This window comes from Salmo trutta, chromosome 8 (assembly GCF_901001165.1).
Source record: "Salmo trutta chromosome 8, fSalTru1.1, whole genome shotgun sequence".
Classification (NCBI taxonomy): Eukaryota; Metazoa; Chordata; class Actinopteri; order Salmoniformes; family Salmonidae; genus Salmo; species Salmo trutta.
This window is the reverse complement of record NC_042964.1, coordinates 14,820,729-14,842,063: the sequence shown is the minus strand read 5'-3', so window position 1 is coordinate 14,842,063 and position 21,335 is coordinate 14,820,729. Positions and strand designations below refer to the sequence as shown.

The 21,335-nt window shown below is 41.8% G+C and overlaps 1 protein-coding gene across 26 annotated transcripts in view; it reads left to right on the top strand.

Moving 5' to 3' along the window:
- The window catches only part of LOC115198257 (receptor-type tyrosine-protein phosphatase delta), a 641,938-nt gene that overhangs the window by 235,236 nt on the left and 385,367 nt on the right, over window positions 1-21,335 (top strand). For all 26 annotated transcript variants that reach the window (XM_029760069.1, XM_029760096.1, XM_029760088.1 and 23 more), the window contains one exon: window positions 11,588-11,632. The gene's annotated coding sequence lies outside the window, so the exon portion shown is untranslated. The remainder of the gene's footprint in view (window positions 1-11,587; window positions 11,633-21,335) is intronic.

Sequence of the window (21,335 nt, the reverse complement as noted above, 5' to 3'; positions counted from 1 at the left end):
GCCAAACCCGCTTGCTTGGTTGATTTCATGTTCCTGCATTTATTCTTCATCCATGGAGCCTCCAACTCAACAGTATGAGAATGTATGCCTGAGCTTATCACAGACGCCTTCCACATGAGGAGTGCCAGAAGAGGCGGACACACACACACACACACACACACACACACACACACACACACACACACACACACACACACACACACACACACACACACACACACACACACACACACACACATGAGCCAATGCAGCTCTTTTCAGGGCGTGCATTTCAGAAATGGGACACCTTGAGGATACATTTTTATTTTGTTCACGTGTGTCTGGTGCATGCAAGTGCATACATGCTCGTGCACATATGCTTCTGGGTGTTTAACACTTTACCCTCCTGGGAATTGGCTTATATGGATAGGGGTAAATTGAAATGTTTTTTATAGAAGAAATATGAAATGCATATGCATAACAATGGTAGCAATTGAAAGGGAACAGTTTGGATATTATGGGAAAACTATTAGACCAAAGATGGGGGCACAACAGTTCACCTTGACACAAGACTGAATCCAAACATTACACTGTTGATTTTATGTGCATTTTACATTTACTGTACTTTTCATCACATTTGTTGATGACAAAATCTGAGTGTACTCTGGATACATTCAATAACATAATATGAATATTCCTGGAAATATGGGGTAGGTGCAACATTACAAGGGTTTGAAATGACAAGGGTTTGAGTGAGCGTACTAACTGTCTCCAAGTGACCACACACCTCTTCAGTGTGCACTTAAGTTAATTCAATGCAGTTTTATGACACAAGAATATTCTTCAACTCTAAAGGTCCTTGTTTAGCTCTACTAGCTGTGCCGTTTAGGAACTAGAGCAAGCACACTTGTAGTTATTTTGTTTAGAACACAACCCTTCATCCCCACCATCACACAATTACTGTTGTTGTTTACGCAATCCAAAAATGGTCCATTATAAATATCAATCTTGGCCAGGTGGACATCATTTGAAAGCCTGTTCTATTATCAACATGACTAGCTAAGTTATAAAATAGGATATTACAGCATTAGGCTTTCACAATGCAATTCAGGGAAATGGATCATAATTTTTGTTCTCATAGAGAAAAGTCATTCAGGTGCGTATGTCACAACAACTTTTCTTCACAATAGACAAACATAGGCTCATTTTGTTCAAAACAACCCAGGGTTTGACGCCATGTCATCTTGTGACTGTACATCAAACATAGTGACCATAAACATTGACGCTGTATTTTACATGAGTTTTATGATATGGAAATGTGAAATGCATATTGGGTGTTTGGCTTGCTAGTATGACATCAAAGCGGTATTTCTTATAATCCTCAACGTATCATCTTTCAAAAGACATAGTCCTCTTAATTTACAGTATTTCCCTCAGACAACAAAAAATTTGCAAAATTTGGCAAATTAGCAGGAGGAATGAGGGCAACTTCTTGCCGCGCACAGGGCTCAAGTTCAGAACGTCTGTCAGTCAAAACCCTGTGAAGCGCAGAGCCAGAGCTTTGACGTCATGTATAGCATGTTACAGTACATCCACTGCGTTCCAATTAAGGCATTTATCAGTGCCCAAATCTGTCATTTTCAACCTGTATACAGGTATGAGTTCAAATGGCTAAGTGGGTGTGTGCATTCTCTTTAATTGATTGAGTGATTGTGTGCGTCTTGAGGGTGAGTAGGCAGATTCTATAGAAGACACCAAAGCCATCATTTGACAGGCGTCCGTTCTCTTGACTGTAAAGGCCTATCTTCTCTTCTCCGACATCTCCAGCTTCTCCTACATCCCCAACATGCATCTCCAGCATCTTAGGTGGTGTCGTATCCTTGTCTTCTTTCATTCTCCTCCACTGATCTAAAGACAAAGCTGGCTTAAAGCAATATGTTCAAAGCCTTATATAGTGTCCCTTAGAAGGACATGCATGGAGGGGAAGCCTCTTTTGACTATTGCATTCATCTGATGTGATTGATTTGGATCATTCATTCATTCATTCATTCATTCATTCATTCATTCATGACTAAACAATGTTGCCATTATTCGTTAATTAATTCATTTAATGAAGCTGTCAGTTGTCCATGGATGGCATTTTCCATGTACTATCATGGCTTTTTTTGTATTGCCAGACTTGCCTGCAACACATAATTCAACAAGTTTCAAGTTGTATTAGTCGTATGTGCGGGATACACATGGTATACACCGTCCAACTAAATAACAATCCAATCACAAACTATCCCTGGTGAAAGCTGAGTAGATTAAAGTAATTTTCTTTCCTCACATTGGAATGTTATTTTTCATAAAAAGGAAAAGTAATAAAAAAATGTTTGCCAAGATAAGGCTTCGCTAAGAACCCCATCTTTCTTGAGAAATATTCTAAACATAAATACATTTTCTTCAGTCTTCCCCCGTATATGCCAAGTGCTTTTAATATGCTGGCCATATTCAAACAGTGATAACCGAAGGGAAGCTACAGTATCTACAAGGGGTTTGGAAGCCACATATAAATGCTATTGTGTGTGTGTTATATTATATTTATGCGGCCTATCATTTAAGAGGCCCAGAACTGTGGGTAAATACAGGCTAATAGGATATATTATATTAAATATTGTATGGATGAGGGGGGTGAAGAAAGGGTCATGGGTTTACCCAAAGGCTTTTCAACCATGATCAAAGTCCTTTTGAATATTGCATTCAAAAGAATGTGTCATAAATGTATGCTGTCAAAAAATGCAATGTTAAAAATGAAAAAACATAGCCTTGGTTAAACAGCACAAATGACTATCTTTGTAGCCACAGTTGCAACAATTTTCTGTGAGTTTAGGAATACAATTTACATAATAATGTCCCATTTCTAGGATAATATTCAAAATTGATGACCTTAGTATATTTGTATCATAAAAATATAATGTTATGCAAATTATACACCAGGAACTGGATCCCACACTCCTAGGTCAACAAAGTCAAGGTTTCACAAGGTAGACCTACTGTGAACATACTTACTGTACCTCATATGTCCTCATAATTCTGTTTGGAATCTCATCTTCACTACCGGTAGTCATCATAATGATGGAGTAAGAGACACATGGGTTGGGTGATAGGAGACAGCCCTCAACATTTCACAAGGTAGACCTACAGTATACCGTTTTTGGAGAATGCTTATGTCATACGTCCTCGTAATGCTGTTTGGAATCTCAGGTTCACTACCAGTAGTCCTCATAGTGATGGAGTATGAAGACAAATGGGTTGGGAGATAGGAGATAGCCCTGAGTTTACCCCTGGCGCCGTGCAGCTACCATGTCCACACTTGTAAATCAGGCCCATTGAGGAAGGATAATGCTGATGATTATGACAGCCCAATCGCTGGGGAGTAGGGGGAGATTTGAGTTATGTTTTTGGGGAGGATGCCCAGAAACTAGACAGGATTCGGAATGGAGAAATACTGCCACCGAAAGAACACGTCCCCCCAGATGGATACTAATGCTGCGGCTGGCACCGGTGCCTCTGGACTAAACAAGGACCATTAGCTCTGCAAAATCAATGGAATATTCACATCTGATATTTTGGTGTCTACTTTCCATCATCATGGTATGTTTTCTTGGAGAGATACTTAAAGGTAAGGTAGCATAAACGTAACCACATATAACATATGGATTTGCATTAGTATTTTTTTTTTGTATTAGTATTTTGCCTTTACCTCCCTTATCTCACCTCATTTGCTCACATTGTATATAGACTTATTTTTCTACTGTATTATTAACTGTATGTTTGTTTTACTCCATGTGTAACTCTGTGTTGTTGTATGTGTCGAACTGCTTTGCTTTATCTTGGCCAGGTCGCAATTGTAAATGAGAACTTGTTCTCAACTTGCCTACCTACATCTACACGTTCCGCTAGCGGAACGTCTGCTCCAATATCCAATGATGGGCGGGGCGCGAAATACAAACTCCTCTAAAATCCGAAAACTTCCATTTTTCAAAAATATGACTATTTTACAGCTATTTAAAGACAAGACTCTCCTTTATCTAACCACACTGTCCGATTTCAAAAAGGCTTTACAAATTACTCACGATAAACGTTCACAAAAAGCATAACAATTATTTTAAGAATTATAGATACAGAACTCCTCTATGCACTCCATATGTCCGATTTTAAAATAGCTTTTCGGATGAAGCACATTTTGCAATAATCTAAGTACATAGCCCGGCATCACAGGGCTAGCTATTTAGACACCCAACCAGTTTAGCCTTCACCAAAATCACATTTCCTATAAGAAAAATGTTCTTACCTTGCTTGTTCTTCGTCAGAATACACTGCCAGGACTTCTACTTCAATAACAAATGTAGGTTTGGTCCCAAATAATCCATCGTTATGTTCCATCAAGACGTTTTGTTCGTGAGTTCTAGACACTATCCCAACGCTAAATCTCGGCCACGAGCATGACGCAGAATTTGACAAAAAAATTCTAAATATTCCATTACCGTACTTCGAAGCATGTCAACCGCTGTTTAAAACCACGTAGAAAAGCGATAATATTCCGACCAGGAATCTGCCTGTCTGTATACTGAGGGAAAAACCGAAAGCCGGGGGCGGGGCGGGTCGCGAGCGTAAGGCTTAGTCCACTGAGTGACCACTTAGCTTTTGCTCTCGTGTGCTTCAGCCAGGGCTTTGAATTACGTCATTCCTCTTTTTCCCGGGCTCTGAGACTTCATTGGAGACGTGGGAAGTGTCACGTAACAGCAGAGATCCCTTGTAATAGATAGAGAGAATCAACAAGGGCAAGAAATGTTCAAACAGGGTACTTCCTGAACAGAAGCATCTCAGGTTTTTGCCTGCCATAAGAGTTCTGTTATACTCACAGACACCATTCAAACAGTTTCAGAAACTGTGGAGTGTTTTCTCTCCAAAGCTAATTATTATATGCATATTCTAGTTTCTGGGCAGGACTAATAATCAGATTAAATCGGGTACGTTTTTTATCCAGCCGTGAAAATACTGCCCCCTAGCCATAAGAGGTTAAATAAAGGTGAAATAAAATAAATAAATAAAGTATACGGATCAAAATTCCCAATGCAAAGTTACACCTTTTCAAGTCATTCTATTTTTCAAGTTATTTCAAGGTATTATCCGAGAGCTGCCCAGTGCCACGAGCCTACCAGACAAGCTAAATAACTTCTATGCTCGCTTCAAGGCAAGTAACACTGAAACATGCATGAGAGCATCAGCTGTTCCGAATGACTGTGTGATCACGCTCTCCGCAGCCGATGTGAGTAAGACCTTTAAACAGGTCATCATTCTCAAGGCCGCAGGGCCAGACGGATTACCAGGACGTGTATTCCGAGCATGCGCTAACCACGTGGCTAGTGTTTTCACTGACATTTTCAAAATCTTCCTGTCTGAGTCTGTAATACCAACATGTTTCAAGCAGACCACCATAGTCCCTCTGCCCAAGAACACTAAGGTAAACTGCCCAAATGACTACTGACCCGTAGCACTCACATCTGTAGCCATGAAATGCTTTGAAAGGCTGGTCATGGCTCACATCAACACCATTATCCCAGAAACCCTAAACCCACTCCAATTTGCATACCGTCCCAACAGATCCACAGATGACGCAATCTATTTTGCATTCCACACTGCCCTTTCACACCTGGACAAAAGGAGCACCTATGTGAGAATGCTGTTCATTGACTACAGCTCAGCGTTCAACACCATAGTGCCCTCAAAGCTTGTCACTAAGCTATGGACCCTGGGACTAAACACCTCCCTCTGCAACTGGATCCTGGACTTCCTGACGAGCCGCCCCCAGGTGGTAAGGGAAGGTAACACATCCGCCAAGCAGATCCTCAACACAGGGGCCCCTCAGGGGTGCATGCTCAGTCCCCTCCTATACTCCCTGTTCACTCATGACTGCACGGCCAGGCACGACTCCAACACCATAATTGTGTTTGCCGATGACACAACAGTGGTAGAGCTGATCACAGACAATGATGAGACAGCCTACAGGGAGGAGGTCAAAGACCTGACCGTGTGATGCAAGAACAACAACGTCTCTCTCAACGCGATCAAGACAAGGAGATGATTGTGGACTGTAGGAAAAGGACGACCGAGCACGCCCCCATTCTCATCGACAGGGTTGTAGTGGAGCAGGTTGAGCGCTTCAAGTTACTTGGCGTCCACATCACCAACAAACTAACATGGTCCAAGCACACCAAGACAGTTGTGAAGAGGGCACGACAAAACCTATTCCCCCTCAGGAGACTGAAAAGATTTGGAAAAGGTTTTACAGCTGCACCATCGAGAGTTCCTGACGGGTTGCATCACTTCCTGGTTTGGCAACTGCTCGGCCTCCGGACGCAAGGCACTACAGAGGGTAGTGCGTACGACCCAGTACATCACCAGGGCCAAGCTTCCTGCCATCCAGGACCTCTATACCAGGCGGTGTCAGAGGATGGCCCTAAAAATTGTCGTAGACTGTTCTCTCTGCTACCGCATGGCAAGCGGTACTGGAGCACCAAGTCTAGGTCCATGAGGCTTCTAAACAGCTTCTACCCCCAAGCCATAAAACTCCTGAACATCTAATCAAATTGCTACCCAGACTATTTGCATAAGGGCTTATAAGTAAGATCTAAACCTGTTGTATTCGGCACATGTGACAAATAAAATTTGGTTTGATTTAAAACCAATCAGAATTCCGAAAAATGCCAAAGTCATGTTTTTCTGGGGTGTGATGTATTTTGGAGGATTCTGCAAGCTAGCCTAGTCCATATATTGTAAACGCCAACAGAAATAACTGCAAATGCATTACTTCACATTAAACTAAATATACTGAACAAAAATATAAACGCAACATGGAAAAATGTCCACAATTTGACTGAGTTCATATAAGGAAATCAGTTAATTGAAATAAATTCATAAGGTCCCTATTTCTGTTTTTATTTTTAATACATTTCTAAAAATGGTCAGTGAGGTATTGTGTGTAGATTGATGAGGAAATAAATTAATTTAATCCATTTTAGAATAAGGCTGTAATGTAACAAAATGCGGAAAAAGGGATGGTGTCTGAATACATTCCGAATGCACTGTACGTTAAAGTAGACCAACGTTTTGGAAATACATAACGCAAACTAACCAGTTATCAAATAATGTTACCGGTATATGCAGATATCTTATACAGCAAGCCAGCCAGCTAAAGTTCATTATTTTAGCCTGCTAGCTAACCTATCCAGCTAACTAGCCTAGCTAGCCAACCACTACAGTCGACATAGCTAGCTAAGAAGTAAGCCAGATAACAACTAGTCTAGCACAGGCAGGAACCCACAGAACACAACAACAACAACAACAACAAAAAGCCAGCAGATATAAAGGAAGAAGAGCGGAGACTGAAGAGCCAAGGAGAGACATTCAGAGGGCCAAGCCGTTTCACTGGCCGAGGGAGAGTCAGTTAATTAATCCAATAGATATATGGTGAAGTAAATCTATATTGAATTTACCCGGTTTATCTCATCACTGCTGACATTTGTGATAGAAATCATTCCGAATCCTGCCTCCACTGGTTATACTAAGCCATCGAAGTCTTCTGGGTTGAAATGGGCACTGCATAAAATAGACGGTTCCCTTACTCCTATCCGCTCGTTTCAACCGGACAAACCGGTCCCACTTCAAAGCTAGCTTCTGGTTTTTGGGCCACAAATGAGTCGTAACCCCGTCCTTGTGGTTATTACTGCACTATTACTGCACTAAGCCAGTGGAAGTGCAGTTAGAGCGAGATTATTTTGTGTGTGAGTGAGTGTGTGTGCACTTCTGTGTGTGCGAGGGAGCGTGCATGTCCGTGAAAACTCTTTTGCAAACCTGCTTGGCAGATCATCAATGTCACCTGCAGAGTGCCACTGGCCCTAGATCAGTGGTGGAGTTTCTCAAGTACCTTCAGAGATTAAACCAGAACCTCACCTTGTCTCTGCCTGTCCACTGCAGGTCCCCTCAGAAACCTTTGAGAAGGGTTTAATTTCACTAGATTAATAGAGAAGGCCTGTGAGTTTCCCTGGACTACCTCAGACTTCCTACATTCGGGATCTTCTCCAAACCCTTATCAGGGTTCTCATTACACCAGGTTATGAAGGAGGGATGAAGCTGGGGGATGTCTTAGATATACTTTGATATGCCACTGACTGACATAGTTCCAGTTATGCACCTGCCCACTTTAATGCTGTTGTGGTGGCCGATGCACAAATTACCTGAGTCATTTAGGCCTTGTTCTTTGTCCACTCTGCTGTCAGTGTATACTACTCAAATTCAAATGTCAATGATTTTCAAAATTAGGTATGCTAAAATGCCAATTTACTTTGTCACTTACATTGTACATTACTATATAAAAACACAAATTTAAATGACATGCTAAATGTTTTGATATGTCTTCTCTGCAAACTGAAAAGAAAAGACATTTACAGGATAGACTGCTATAACGCTTAATGGCAAAATCTCAATATGGAAATATCATCAACAAGAGCTTTAACTAGTAGAGCACAGATCCGGTAGTCAGATTATTGTAGGCCTGTGTGTCACATTTGCCTTTAGGGCTGAGGGATGATGCAGTGCCATTGATCGCCAACCATGATAATATAATCAGGCACAAAGCCTGACAAGTGTAGGGCTAGATATTTCAGAGATGCAGACAGCGAAGCGCTGCCACAGGTCATAAACCATCACATTTCCTTCTTGATCTTTCCCTCTGTTTGGCCTCGTCCAATATTAATGCAAATAACAATGCCTTTTTGGGTGCCATTTTTATGGTTATCGCTCTATCTCACCAATGTGCTGATGTTACAAAGCTAATGTATTCAAAGGTAACCTATGGCTCGGGTCCTGTCCAGCTGCCTTTGCCCCAGTCACTTGTCTATGCACTGAGTTGATAAGTACCGAGTTTCATTTTCCCCATGGCAGAGCACAGTAAAAAAACGGGGAGTAATAATTGCTCTGGGCCGAGACGAGGACAGCTAAATATGCTTGATTGCATCCTAAGCCTCAATGCTGTGTAATGAAATATGGCTGTGCCCCGGACAGGAAACAGTGCTGATATCTTTCTTGTCACTTTTTCTGCTATTATTATTTTATTTTTTTCGTCTTTTGCCTTGCTCAGCCAACCCAACCTCTGTGCCATCTTCTGGCACAGAATCCATCAAAACGTTGTTCATTTTCATTTAACATTATCTTTGTGATAATGTTATAATTATAGGGCCAAATCGGGTCCTAATTATTTATTCCTTGCCACATCAAAATGGCCGTCCTCTAATATCCCCCAGTTCTACATTTCAATATGTGTGTTCATTAGTATGGACAGGGCTTATCAGGTGAACAAACTAAAGGGGAATTATGAAACCAACAGCATTGTTTCAGGCAGGATTTGAGGGCCGAGACTGAACCACCCCCCTTACTTGCGTAACCACTTTTTTCCATCCTCTGTTTAAGGGAGAGTTGGGTAAGTTGAGTAATTTTTTACCTTCAGCATCACTCCATCAAGGGAAATATAGTATTATTTCTAACAAATATATCTACATATATTTCAGGATGATATATATCAAATCAAATCAAATTGTATTTGTCAAATGTGCCGAATACAACAGGTGTAGACCTTAGTGAAATGCTTACTTACAAGCCCTTAACCAACAATGTTTTAAGAAAAATAATTGTTAAGTAAAAAATAGATGTAAATCTATTGAAAATATAAGTAACAAATAACTAAACAGCAGCAGTAAAATAACAATAGCGAGACTATATACAGGGGGTACTGGTACAGAGTCAATGTGCAGGGGCACTGGAAATGATCAGCATGTATGTAAACGTTACAGTTTTGAAAGCATAGCTTGTCCAAAAAAAGTGGTGTCTTGGCACAACTTACCCCAGGTATGGGGCAAGTTATGCTGCAGGACAGGGCTAGTTAAGCCACCAACAAATGTCTGTACTGAATAAAATATTACCACTACCATTTTAAAACCATGTCTATCTTTATTTCCCAAACCCAATTCAATACAATTCCAAACAATTTTTGTATTTTAATAATTTGAAGCATCTTATAACACAAGCTTAACACCGAACAAACACTTTTAACATTCACCAGGCCCTGTTGTTACCTCATATCCCAGCAATAATGCCTTGCAAACACTTCAATTTGCTCAACTTTCCATTAGCTCAATCATGGGCTCAACTTACCCCAAGGCAAACATTTGTACTATATTAGCCCACACAGCTACAAGGATGCACATTCATGCTAGGTTTAGGACCTCATATTGAAGCTAATAGAGACCCCAACTGATGTATAGAACTATTTTACTTTGGTTTAGATACAAGCATCATGAATGTTCTAACACAAAAAAAAATATTTGACTTGGGAAAATCAGTTTTTTTGTATTTAACTTGCTTACCAGTTTTTCCATGTGGTTTCTTCCTTCACATACTCCTCGAAATAATGACCTCTTCCTAAATATTTGGTCAAATTATTCATTTTGTGAATGGTTTCCTAGAAACAAGGGCAGCTCAACATACCCCTTTGGCTCAACTTACCCCGCTCTCCCCTACTTGTAAAATGTATTTAAAGTAATTGAAAGCAGTGGTTTATGCAAATGCAGACATCGGAGAAGGTTTAGGCCATGAGAAGTTCAGGTTGATTTCTCAGCTATGATTAACATTCACATCTTAGATATGATTAATCCAATGATCATAAAATTCCTGGGGAAATTAAAAGAACTGCACTCACACATTTCAAATCAGTGGTCGTGCCATGGCAACTCATGTCCGCCACAGTTTCCACAGTTTTCAAGGAGGTCCTTCTCATACAATTAAACCCACCACCGTCATGATGTCTTAAGCATGATGACTGAAATTAGGGTGCACCCAATTGGCAAAACAAAATAATTGTATCATTCATTATGAGTCATTTTGTCGGAACAACCTAAAGCACATTTCTCCGTTGGTTCAATAAGCAGCTAATCATTTACAAGAATATTAGTCCACAGGCTTGTATGGGCACTGCAGCATCTGCTAATGCATTTAGCAGGAAATAGCTTGAAAAAATCTTCCAGGCACAGTAAATAGTATATTTTCTGAATAACTCACAATTGTAATTTAAGGAGAATGTAATTACATGTTTTCATCATAGGCCCCAAAGCTGATCAATATTTTTGCTAAGTAATAGCACCTGTCAAGCGGGAGTTTGGCACCGAAATGGTGCCAATGATAAGACATTGTTTTGTTGTTACATAATGGTTAATTCTATAAACAAATCAACATTGAAATATGATGATATGCTTTATTAATAATAGATTTCTGTGACAAGATGTTATGTTTCCTGAGTCATAGATGTTTAGGGTGGCCGGTAGCCTAGCGGTTAAGAGCGTTGGGCTGGTAAATGAAAGGGTTCTGGTTTGAATCCCTGAGCTGACTAGGTTAAAATTATGTCGATGTACCCTTGAGCAATGCACTTAACCCTGTAGTTGCTCTGTATAAGAGTGTCTGCTAAATTAGAAAAATGTTAATTTTTTTCTCTCTCTCTCTCATGTCGTTCCAGTTCTCTTTCCTGAGACGACAACCACAGGATGAGGCTTGAGAGGAGGTAAGAGTTTGAGATGGATGTGGTGTTGTGTTGAAATGTGATTGTCAATTTGGAGCCATTCTGTCCATACAGTGAGTCCCAGAGCTGCCTGAGTAGGTTAACAAGCCTGACACTGGTAGCCCACACCATCATTTTGTTAAGGTGTGGACAATAGATTAGCCACAATGGGTATAACAATACAATAAATGCATTATGATTTCAGTTAGCCTTTGGATTGGGATTAATTCCATTTGAAAATAAGTCATTTCAGATAATTTACACCTAAATTAAATAGTCTCTCTCTGAATTGAAAACAAACATATAAAATAGTCCTCACTGAAATAATTTCCAATCAATCTCTTACATTAAAACGGAATCAACCCCAAATCAGATGGCTGAGCTCGGATCATTGTTCTGCCATCTCTCCCTTGGTTAGTGAAGAGAAAAGTCTGTATCTGCCAAGCCAAGCCTTTTAGAGAGACAGAGAGTGAGAGGGAGACTGACTGGCTCTGATGAGGCCAGACTGGCCGTGCCTTGTGCTGTGTGCCAGGCTTCAGAAGCCTGATTGATAGAGCGTGATGAGACTGTCGCAGAGGAGAGAGACTAGAAGAGATAGCCTGGATAGGGATGTGGCTGGTGAGGAGGATGTATTTGGAATATCAGAAGAATGAAGTAGTGGAATGAAGTGGCAGGCTGGATTGCGTTATGGACTTCTGAAGAATTAGGTGGGCAGCATATTGAGGCTGCACAAGTTTGAGGCGAGTTGAATTAACATTTGAATTAACATTTGTTAACATATTGTTTGGATCATTCCACAACTCTGATAACGGTCTACGTTGCTCTTCAAAACATTAAACCACTAAGACTTTGTCTAAGAAAATTACATCTAATATAGTTGATTTCCTTCACCTGCTTTGGACATAATTTACAGTCATTTAGCAGACGCTCTTACCCAGAGTGACTTATAGTAGTGAGTGTATACATTCTCATACTGGTCCTCTGTGGGAATTGGACCCACAACCCTGGCATTGCAAGTGCCTTGCAACGCCAACTGAGCTACATGGGACAGAGGATTGTAAATACATGGTACATTTGCAAGGCAAATAGTGTAGCGCTAAATCTCTGTACTGGGAGTTTCCCAGCTTTGATGCACCTGTACTCACCTCGCCTTCTGGATGATAGTGGGGTGAACAGGCAGTGGCTCGGGTGGTTGTTGTACTTTTTGGCCTTCCTGTGACATCGGACGCTGTAGGTGTCCTGGAGGGCAGGTAGTTTGCCCCAGATGATGCATTGGGCAGACCGCACCACCCTCTGGAGAGCCCTGCAGTTGCGGGCGGTGCAGTTGCCATTGCGGTCCCGTCGATGTGGATAGGGCGGTGCCCCCTCTGCTGTTTCCTGAAGTCCACGATCAGCTCCTTTGTTTTGTTGACGTTGGGTGAGAGGTTATTTTCCTGGCACCACACACCCAGGGTCCTGTAGGCTGTCTCATCATTGTTGTTAATCAGGCCTACTACTGTTGTGTCGTCTGCAAACTTGATGATTGATTTGGAGGCGTGCGTGGCCACGCAGCCATGGGTGAACAAGGAGTACAGGAGGGGGCTGAGCATGCATCCTTGTGGGGCCCCTGTATTGAGGCTCAGCGAAGTGGAGGTGATGTTTCCTGCCTTCACCACCTGGGGGGCGGCCCGTCAGGTAGTCCAGGACCCAGTTACACAGGGCGGGGTTCAGACCCAGGGCCTCGAGCTTAATGATGAGTTTGGAGGGTACTATGGTGTTGAATGCTGAGCTATAGTCAATGAACAGCATTCTTACATAGGTATTCCTCTTGTCCAGATGGGTTAGGGCAGTGTGTAGTGTGATGGCTATTGCATCATCTGTGGATACGTTGGGGCAGTAAGCAAATTGTGGGTCTAGGGTGTCAGGTAAAGTAGAGGTGATATGATCTCAAAGTACTTCATGATGACAGAAGTGAGTGTTACGGGGAAATAGTCATTTAGTTCAGTTGGCCTCTCACATATTTGTAGGGAAACCAAGAGAGGGAAAGGGGGATACCTAGTCATTTGTACAACTGAATGCATTCAACTGAAATGTGTCTTCCGCATTTAACCCAACCCCTCTGAATCAGAGAGGTGCGGCGGGCTGCCTTAATCGACATCCACGTCCTTGTTGCCCGGGGAACAGTGGGTTAACTGCCTTGCTCAGGCATTTTTACCTTGTCAGCTCGGGGAATCAATCCAGCAACCTTACTGGCCCAACGCTCCTACCCGCCAGGCTAACTTCCGCTAGCTGAGAGGCAGAGGGCGAGCGAGAAAGAGAATGAGAGAGAGTAGCATAAGGAACGTGAGTGTGCACGTGAGTGACTGAGGTAGAGTGAGAAGAAGAGAGCGAACATGAAAGAGAAAGCGAGAGAGAGCTAGTGAGAAAGCAATGGAGAGAGAGGTTGGAGATCCAGTAGCACTAGCAAGTCGAGGTCTTATCTCCCGCCCACCAAGCCCTGGCGCCGGCTTCCACTTCCTCCTGGCGGGGCTCCCCTTTAGCCTCTCTAAGCAAGGCGCCCAGGTGAAATGAGCAATTCCCATTCAGAAGCGGAGGCACCTCGGAGACTCGCCCCGCGAAATGGCTGCTCACTTTGGCAGATCAATGCCCTCTCTTCCCTGTGCACTGCCGCAGAGTGATAGCCAGCAAAAAAAAAGAAGGCGGAAAAAAACGAGGGAGAGAGTGTGGGAAAGAGCGAGAGAAACGTTATCAGAGAATTTAATGATATTTGCCAAGGTCTCACTGACTGAGCGCTGTTGAAGGGAGATGGGGCGCTTTGCATAAACTCAAAGGCTGTGCGATATTGCTGTCCGCTGTGAAAGTGGCGGCGCCAGCCCCGCCGGATATGAGAATATTCCAACAGGCTGCTCTGAAATTTCTTCCAATGTGAATGATATTAATGATAATCACTTTGAATTACAGGGGTGTAACGAATAAAATCCCAGAATGACTCAACATTGCAGAGACTCGTCTGTCTGACCTTTACACTACATAGAATATGTACTTTATAATACCAAACATTGCTGATAGATAGAATCAAGTGACAATGTACTCATAGCACACAGACTAAGTATTATGCCTGATGTTGTCCTACCTCTGTTAATGGATGTGCTTCCATCAATGCAGCAGTAACTCATACCAAAATTGCAGCTGTTTCTACAAATCATAACTCCTTACTTTAACATGATCAACTGTTTCAGTTTCCTTTAGTGATAGTAATATGTCAGTGGCCAACTTATACATTTGACAAGAACAGTATTGAAAATCATATACAATGGGGAGATGGGTTTTCCGCAAACACCAAAAACAGATATGCATTGTACATAGCATTACTCTCAAACCTATGTCGTCCTTTTTAAATGAAGCCTTGCCAACAAAGAACAATATGTAACCATAGAAGAACCTTGAAAAACAATTAGAATTAGCACTAATGGCATGCTTCATAAACTGTACCGTTAAAAAATATTGCTCTTGTCCCCATTAGCCTTACACGGAACCCAAATCGGCTGTGCGCGTGCGCCATCATGCATAAAATGATTTTGTCCCCCCACACCAAACGCGATCACGACACGCAGGTTAAAATATCAAAACAAACGCTGAACCAATTACATTAACTTGGGGACAGGTCGAAAAGCATTAAACATTTATGGCAATTTCGTAGGTTAGCTTGCACGTGATAGCTAATTTGTCCTATTTAGCTAGCTTGCTGTTGCTAGCTAATTTGTCCTGGGTTATAAACATTGAGTTGTTATTTTACCTTAAATGCACAAGTTCCTCTACTCCGACAATTAATCCACACACAAAACGGTCAACCGAATCGTTTCTAGTCATCTCTCCTCCTTCCAGGCTTTTTCTTCTCTGGACTTTATATTGCGATTGGCAACTTTCATAAATTAGGTGCATTACCGCCACCAACCTCGTTTGTCTTTCAGTCACCCACGTGGGTATAACCAATGAGGAAATGGTACGTGGGTACCTGCTTCTATTAAACAATGAGGAGATGGGAGAGGCAGGACTTGTAGTGCGATTGGGTCACAAATATAACTGACTTCTATTTTAGCCCTTGGCAACACAGACGCTCATTGGCGCACGCGAGCAGTGTGGGTGCAATAATTTAATTTTATAGATTTCTACATTTATTTTGCAACGCTCGCGCACTCAACGCGAGCAGTGTAGTCAGGGTATTAGGATTCTGTAGTTTCTACTAGATTGTTGTGCGCTATTGGTGAAGCTAGAAGTAAGCCACCATTTTGTAAAAAATACACCGTGATTAGTTGATGGAAGTTAACACGTTAATGAGACAGATCTTGGATCAGTTTAAGAAGGACTCTTCTTGTCACATTTGGTTGAACACTGAAAAGGCCGAATTGTCCACTGATGATAACAAACTGACTAGGTACACATTCTGGCTTGTTGTCTCTTGGTGTCAGTCCCCTCAGGGTAACTAAAATCCTTTTATTTAGGAAACCACGACCTGGTCCAGAAATATTTCTAACTCCTACTCCCTATATATACTAACCCCTACTCCCTATAGGTACTAACCCCTACTCCCTAAAGGCACTTATCCTATTTCCTATAGGTACTAACCCTACTCCCTATAGGTACTAACCCCAACTCCCTATAGGTACTTATCCTACTCCCTATAGGTACTAACCCCTATTCCCTATAGGTACTAACCCCTACTCCCTTTAGGTACTAACCCCTACTCCCTTTAGGTACTAAACCCTACTCCCTGTAGGTAGTATGCCTTACTCCATATAGGTACTAAACCCTATGTCCTATAGGTACTAACCCCTACTCCCTATAGGTACTAACCCCTAATCCATATAGGTACTAACCCTACTCCCTATAGGAACTAACCCCTACTCCATATAGGTACTTATCCTACTCCCTATAGGTACTAACCCCTACTCCATATAGGTACTTATCCTACTCCCTATAGGTACTAACCCCTACTCCCTATACGTACTAACCCTAATCCCTATAGGTACTAACCCTACTCCCTATAGGTACTAACCCCTACTCTATATAGGTACTTATCCTAATCCCTATAGGTACTAACCCCTACTCCCTATAGGTACTTATCCCTACTCCCTATAGGTACTTATCCTACTCCCTATAGGTACTAACCCCTACTCCCTATAGGTACTAACCCCTAATCCATATAGGTACTAACCCCTACTCCCTATAGGTACTAACCCCTACTCTATATAGTAACTAACCCCTACTCCCTATAGGTACTAACCCCTACTCCCTATAGGTACTAACCCCTAATCCATATAGGTACTAACCCCTACTCGCTATAGGTACTGACCCCTACTCTATATAGGAACTAACCCCTACTCCCTGTAGGTACTAACCCCTACTCCTTATAGGTACTAACCCTACTCCCTATAGGTACTAACCCCTACTCCTTATAGGTACTAACCCCTACTCCCTATAGGTACTAACCCCTACTCTCTATAGGAACTAACCCTACTCCCTATAGGTACTAACCCCTACTCCCTATAGGTACTAACCCCTACTCCCTATAGGTACTAACCCTAATCCCTATAGGTACTAACCCTACTCCCTATAGGTACTAACCCCTACTCCCTATAGGTACTTATCCTACTCCCTATAGGTACTAACCCCTACTCCCTATAGATACTTATCCTACTCCCTATAGGTACTAACCCCTTCTCTCTAAAGGAACTAACCCCTACTCGCTATAGGTACTGACCCCTACTCCCTATAGGTACTCACCCCTACTCACTATCGGCATGTGTACAAATCGGATTGGAAAATGTTACACCTTTCCAGTCCTTTCAGATGTGCAGTAGGTGACTAGATGTGACCCATTGTTCATAATGACACAGTTCCTACTCAACCGACATCGCCCCAACTAACATTATACGCGCAAATTCTGAGAAACAGCTAATTCTCTGTATCCCTATTTTTTTTATAGTTTTGCTGCGTCATTTCCACAGGTTCAGAAACCATTCGGCGTCAAGCAGCCGTGTTGAATACAGTAACGTCCTAAGCAGACATGCCGGATATGAATCGCTGTTGATTACAGAGCGAGAATAAGGCAGAGAGATTAGAGAAAGGAGGCCTGCTTCCGAGCATAGTGCACAGACGTGTCGGCACAGAAATTCAAGTTTTGTGTGCAATCTTGGCAGAAGCAGGTGCGAGGGGTTGAATCCACCCCACCATCAGCTGTCATAGCCATAATATACTGCATTTATTGGGAATATAATGTGCTGCCACATCTCGGGGAGGAAATGTCAAAGCACCTATATTGCAGAGCTATTCAGAGGCAACTTTGTCAGCGTTTCCCGCCAAACAGGGGAAGAAAATATGGTGAGAACAACAAGTAGCTCTCACTATTAATGTCAAAGAGAGAAAGGCAAAGAGATTGAAGGCGGGGGAATAGGAGGATTCTAAGAGGAAGGCAAGGAGAGATTTAAACATAGAAAGGGTGACAGAGATAGACAGTGGAGAAACAGCGAGAGGGAGAGGTGGAAAGTGAAGGGGGAGAAAATAGAGATGTATAGAGAAGGAGAGACTGACAGACAAACGAGCAAAGAAGACGACAGAAACAGAGTGACATTGAGAGAATATGCGAGAGACGAGATATTTAGTTAAAGAAAGGGCAAAGAGAGAGTAAGAGAGATCTAATCTTCAGGCTTGTTAACCTTTACGTCAACGACTGTAATAAAAGTTATGACTTTCAAATGGGAAATTATCACAATACTGAACAGGCTGAGACAGCAACTTGCATGTAAATAAAGAGAATGTCTTGAAATATTTGCTAGCGTCAGGATTTTTCGAAGCACGCCTTGAGCACCACTTGACCCTGGGCATCCCCCAAGTGTTTGTGTGTGTGTTTGCATTAGTGTGCTAGTGAATGTGTGTGTGTGTGCATGTGGATGTGACCACTGTTTTGCCCAAGACAGAAATAAAGGGGAAAACATTCACAGGATGCACAATATAATAATTTGCAAGGGACACAACAAATGATCAATTCACCACAGTGGTGTGTCCACATTGTTATTCATAACTCAACATCCTATTGACAGTATAACCTCATCAGGATCCACACTGACATATTTACACTGTACAACACTATAAGCTTCATGTCCGAAGACAGTTCTGCAGTAACCCGTCATTCCACTGTAACTCAAACAGGGTAGATATAATTATTATTTTAGCCAATGTCACCCAGTAACACATTCAACTGTAACTCAAACAGGGTAGATAAAGTTACTAATTTAGCCAATGTCACCCAGTAACACATAATTTCACTGTAATTCAAACAAGGTAGATAGAATTATTTGTATCTACACTGAATATACACTGACTAACAGGGGGCGCTGTTTTGAAGCCACTGCATCTCCATCTTGGCACTGCCCCACCATTGTAAAAAAAAATATCGATTTTGGAATATATAGAAATGCATTTATTAATGTCTAAATTTGTTTTTGCCACGTTTATTCTATTTTAAACACGTTAATGCATACTTTTACATTTTCTAATGTGAATTACATGGAGAAAAAAATATATATGTATAAACATTTTCCCCAGTTAATTTTTTTGAAAGTTCTGTTAGTGTCCCCACTACAACAAAAAATACTTAAATACATGTCATTTTTTCAATAAAACATTTAATTGAAATACTGTAGAATTCCATTCATTCCTACGGAGGACTGCTTCTTCTCAGGAGTGCCAGTCTGGCCTACTGGTGGCTTCAACGCCTCTCACTGGCCAATACATAGCATCAGTGATCGAAGGTTAATATACACTGAGTGTACAAACATTAGGAACACCTGCTCTTTCCATGACATAGGCTGACCAGGTTAATCCATGTGAAAGCTATGATCCCTTCAATCAGTGTAGATGAAAGGGTGGAGACAAGTTAAAGAAGGATTTTTGAGCCTTGAGACAGTTGAGACATGGATTGTGTATGTGTGCAATTCCGTCAAAATATTTAAGTGCCAATGAACAGGTGCACCGGTTTGAGTGTGTCGAGAACTGCAGCGTTTTTCACGCTCAACAGTTTCCCGTGTGTATCAAGAATGGTCCACCACCAAAAGGATATCCAGCCAACTTGACACATCTGTGTAAGGCATTGTCAACATCATCCTTGTGCAACGCTTTCAACACCTTGAGGCTGTTCTGAGGGCAAAAGGAGGTGCAACTCAATATTAGGAAGGTATTCATATTGTTTTGTACACTCAGTGTACATCGTTGGGTAAATAGTTATTAAGCCAATGTCGCCCAGTAACCCATCATTCCACTATACCTCAAACAGGGTAGATCGAGTTAAGCCAATTTTGCCCAGACATAAGTGGTTGGTCGGGAAAGGAATTTGACCAGCAGCTGGGTGATGGGGTTGTGATTTGCGTCCACCTCACCCCTTGTCATACTAATTAAGCAGATCTACTGTTACGGCCAACACGTTCCATAGGTACTCATACGTGCAGCAAATTCAATGACTACTCTACGCTGAATTTCCTCCATGTGAAAGCCAATAGTCTTGTTTGCAGTAGAGACTGCTGGTATGTTTGCTATGGCATTCATGCGTCTACTGGTGATTTGGGATCTTTGTATGTTCAAATATTAGAGACATTTGTTGAAAAGTCATGTGTTGTACCTTTATTACATATTGGTGTCACATGAACAAGCTGGTAAAAAGGGATTCGTTGGTTATATCAAGTTGGTGATACATCGTTTTAATATTCATTCTACAAAGTCTCGACAGCAGGAGAATCCATATGTAGATGATGGCAGGATCACATGATAGCAGGTAATCATTAGTCCATCATTTGCCCGAGCGAAGGAGCAATTGATTGGCTTTTCAATTTCACTCTCACTTCTCAGTGTCGACAACCTTCCCCCTAGTCATAATTCAAAAACACCAAGGATCATTAATCGGTGGACACACTCTCCACTCTCCCTTTCACATGCCAAAAAAGGTCCCATCAATCAAAACAGATCGCCTGATACCTTCACACTTTGCGTGTACCTCTTTCAATTTCCCTTCCAACGTGTGGTTCCTTTTTCCCGAGATCGGGTAATTGGATGACACATTTTGAATATGGCTATAATGGAACTCGATAGGTTTTTGAAGGAAGGCAGATGTGAGCAGATCTTTGTCCATCATGGAGAATGCTGCTAACAGAAAGCATGGCGTTGATGCCTATGATGGCAAAAGCCAATAGTCAATAACATTCTCACTTTGATGTATCCTCTCTCTCTAGAGGTGCCGTTTTTCCAAACAGCAAACACTGCACAGTAGGCCTGCAATCTATACATTTCCATTTCATGCTGGATATTTTCATGTTGATTTCAACAAAAGAACAATAACAGCATGCTTGGTTATTCTGAACTCCTACCTGCACAATCTAAAATAAACTGTTTGACATAGAAAAATGTAATTTACAGATGGCAACTGTATGTTCTCACAACTCCTTGATTTGTCGCCCTTGGCTTTTTGCACGGCTTAGCCAAAGGGGCAATGCATCCATGTCACCGAATCTGTGTTGAATTAGAATATCTCATAAAAGGCCTGCTGGATAAATGCCACTCTCTCATGTCATTTCTACCGTTCAGTTGGCACATTCACTCTCGTCCCCTATATGATTATAAAAACTGACTGTGGGTACTAACTGGCTCTGACTCTATCGCTCTCTCTCAACATCTTCCA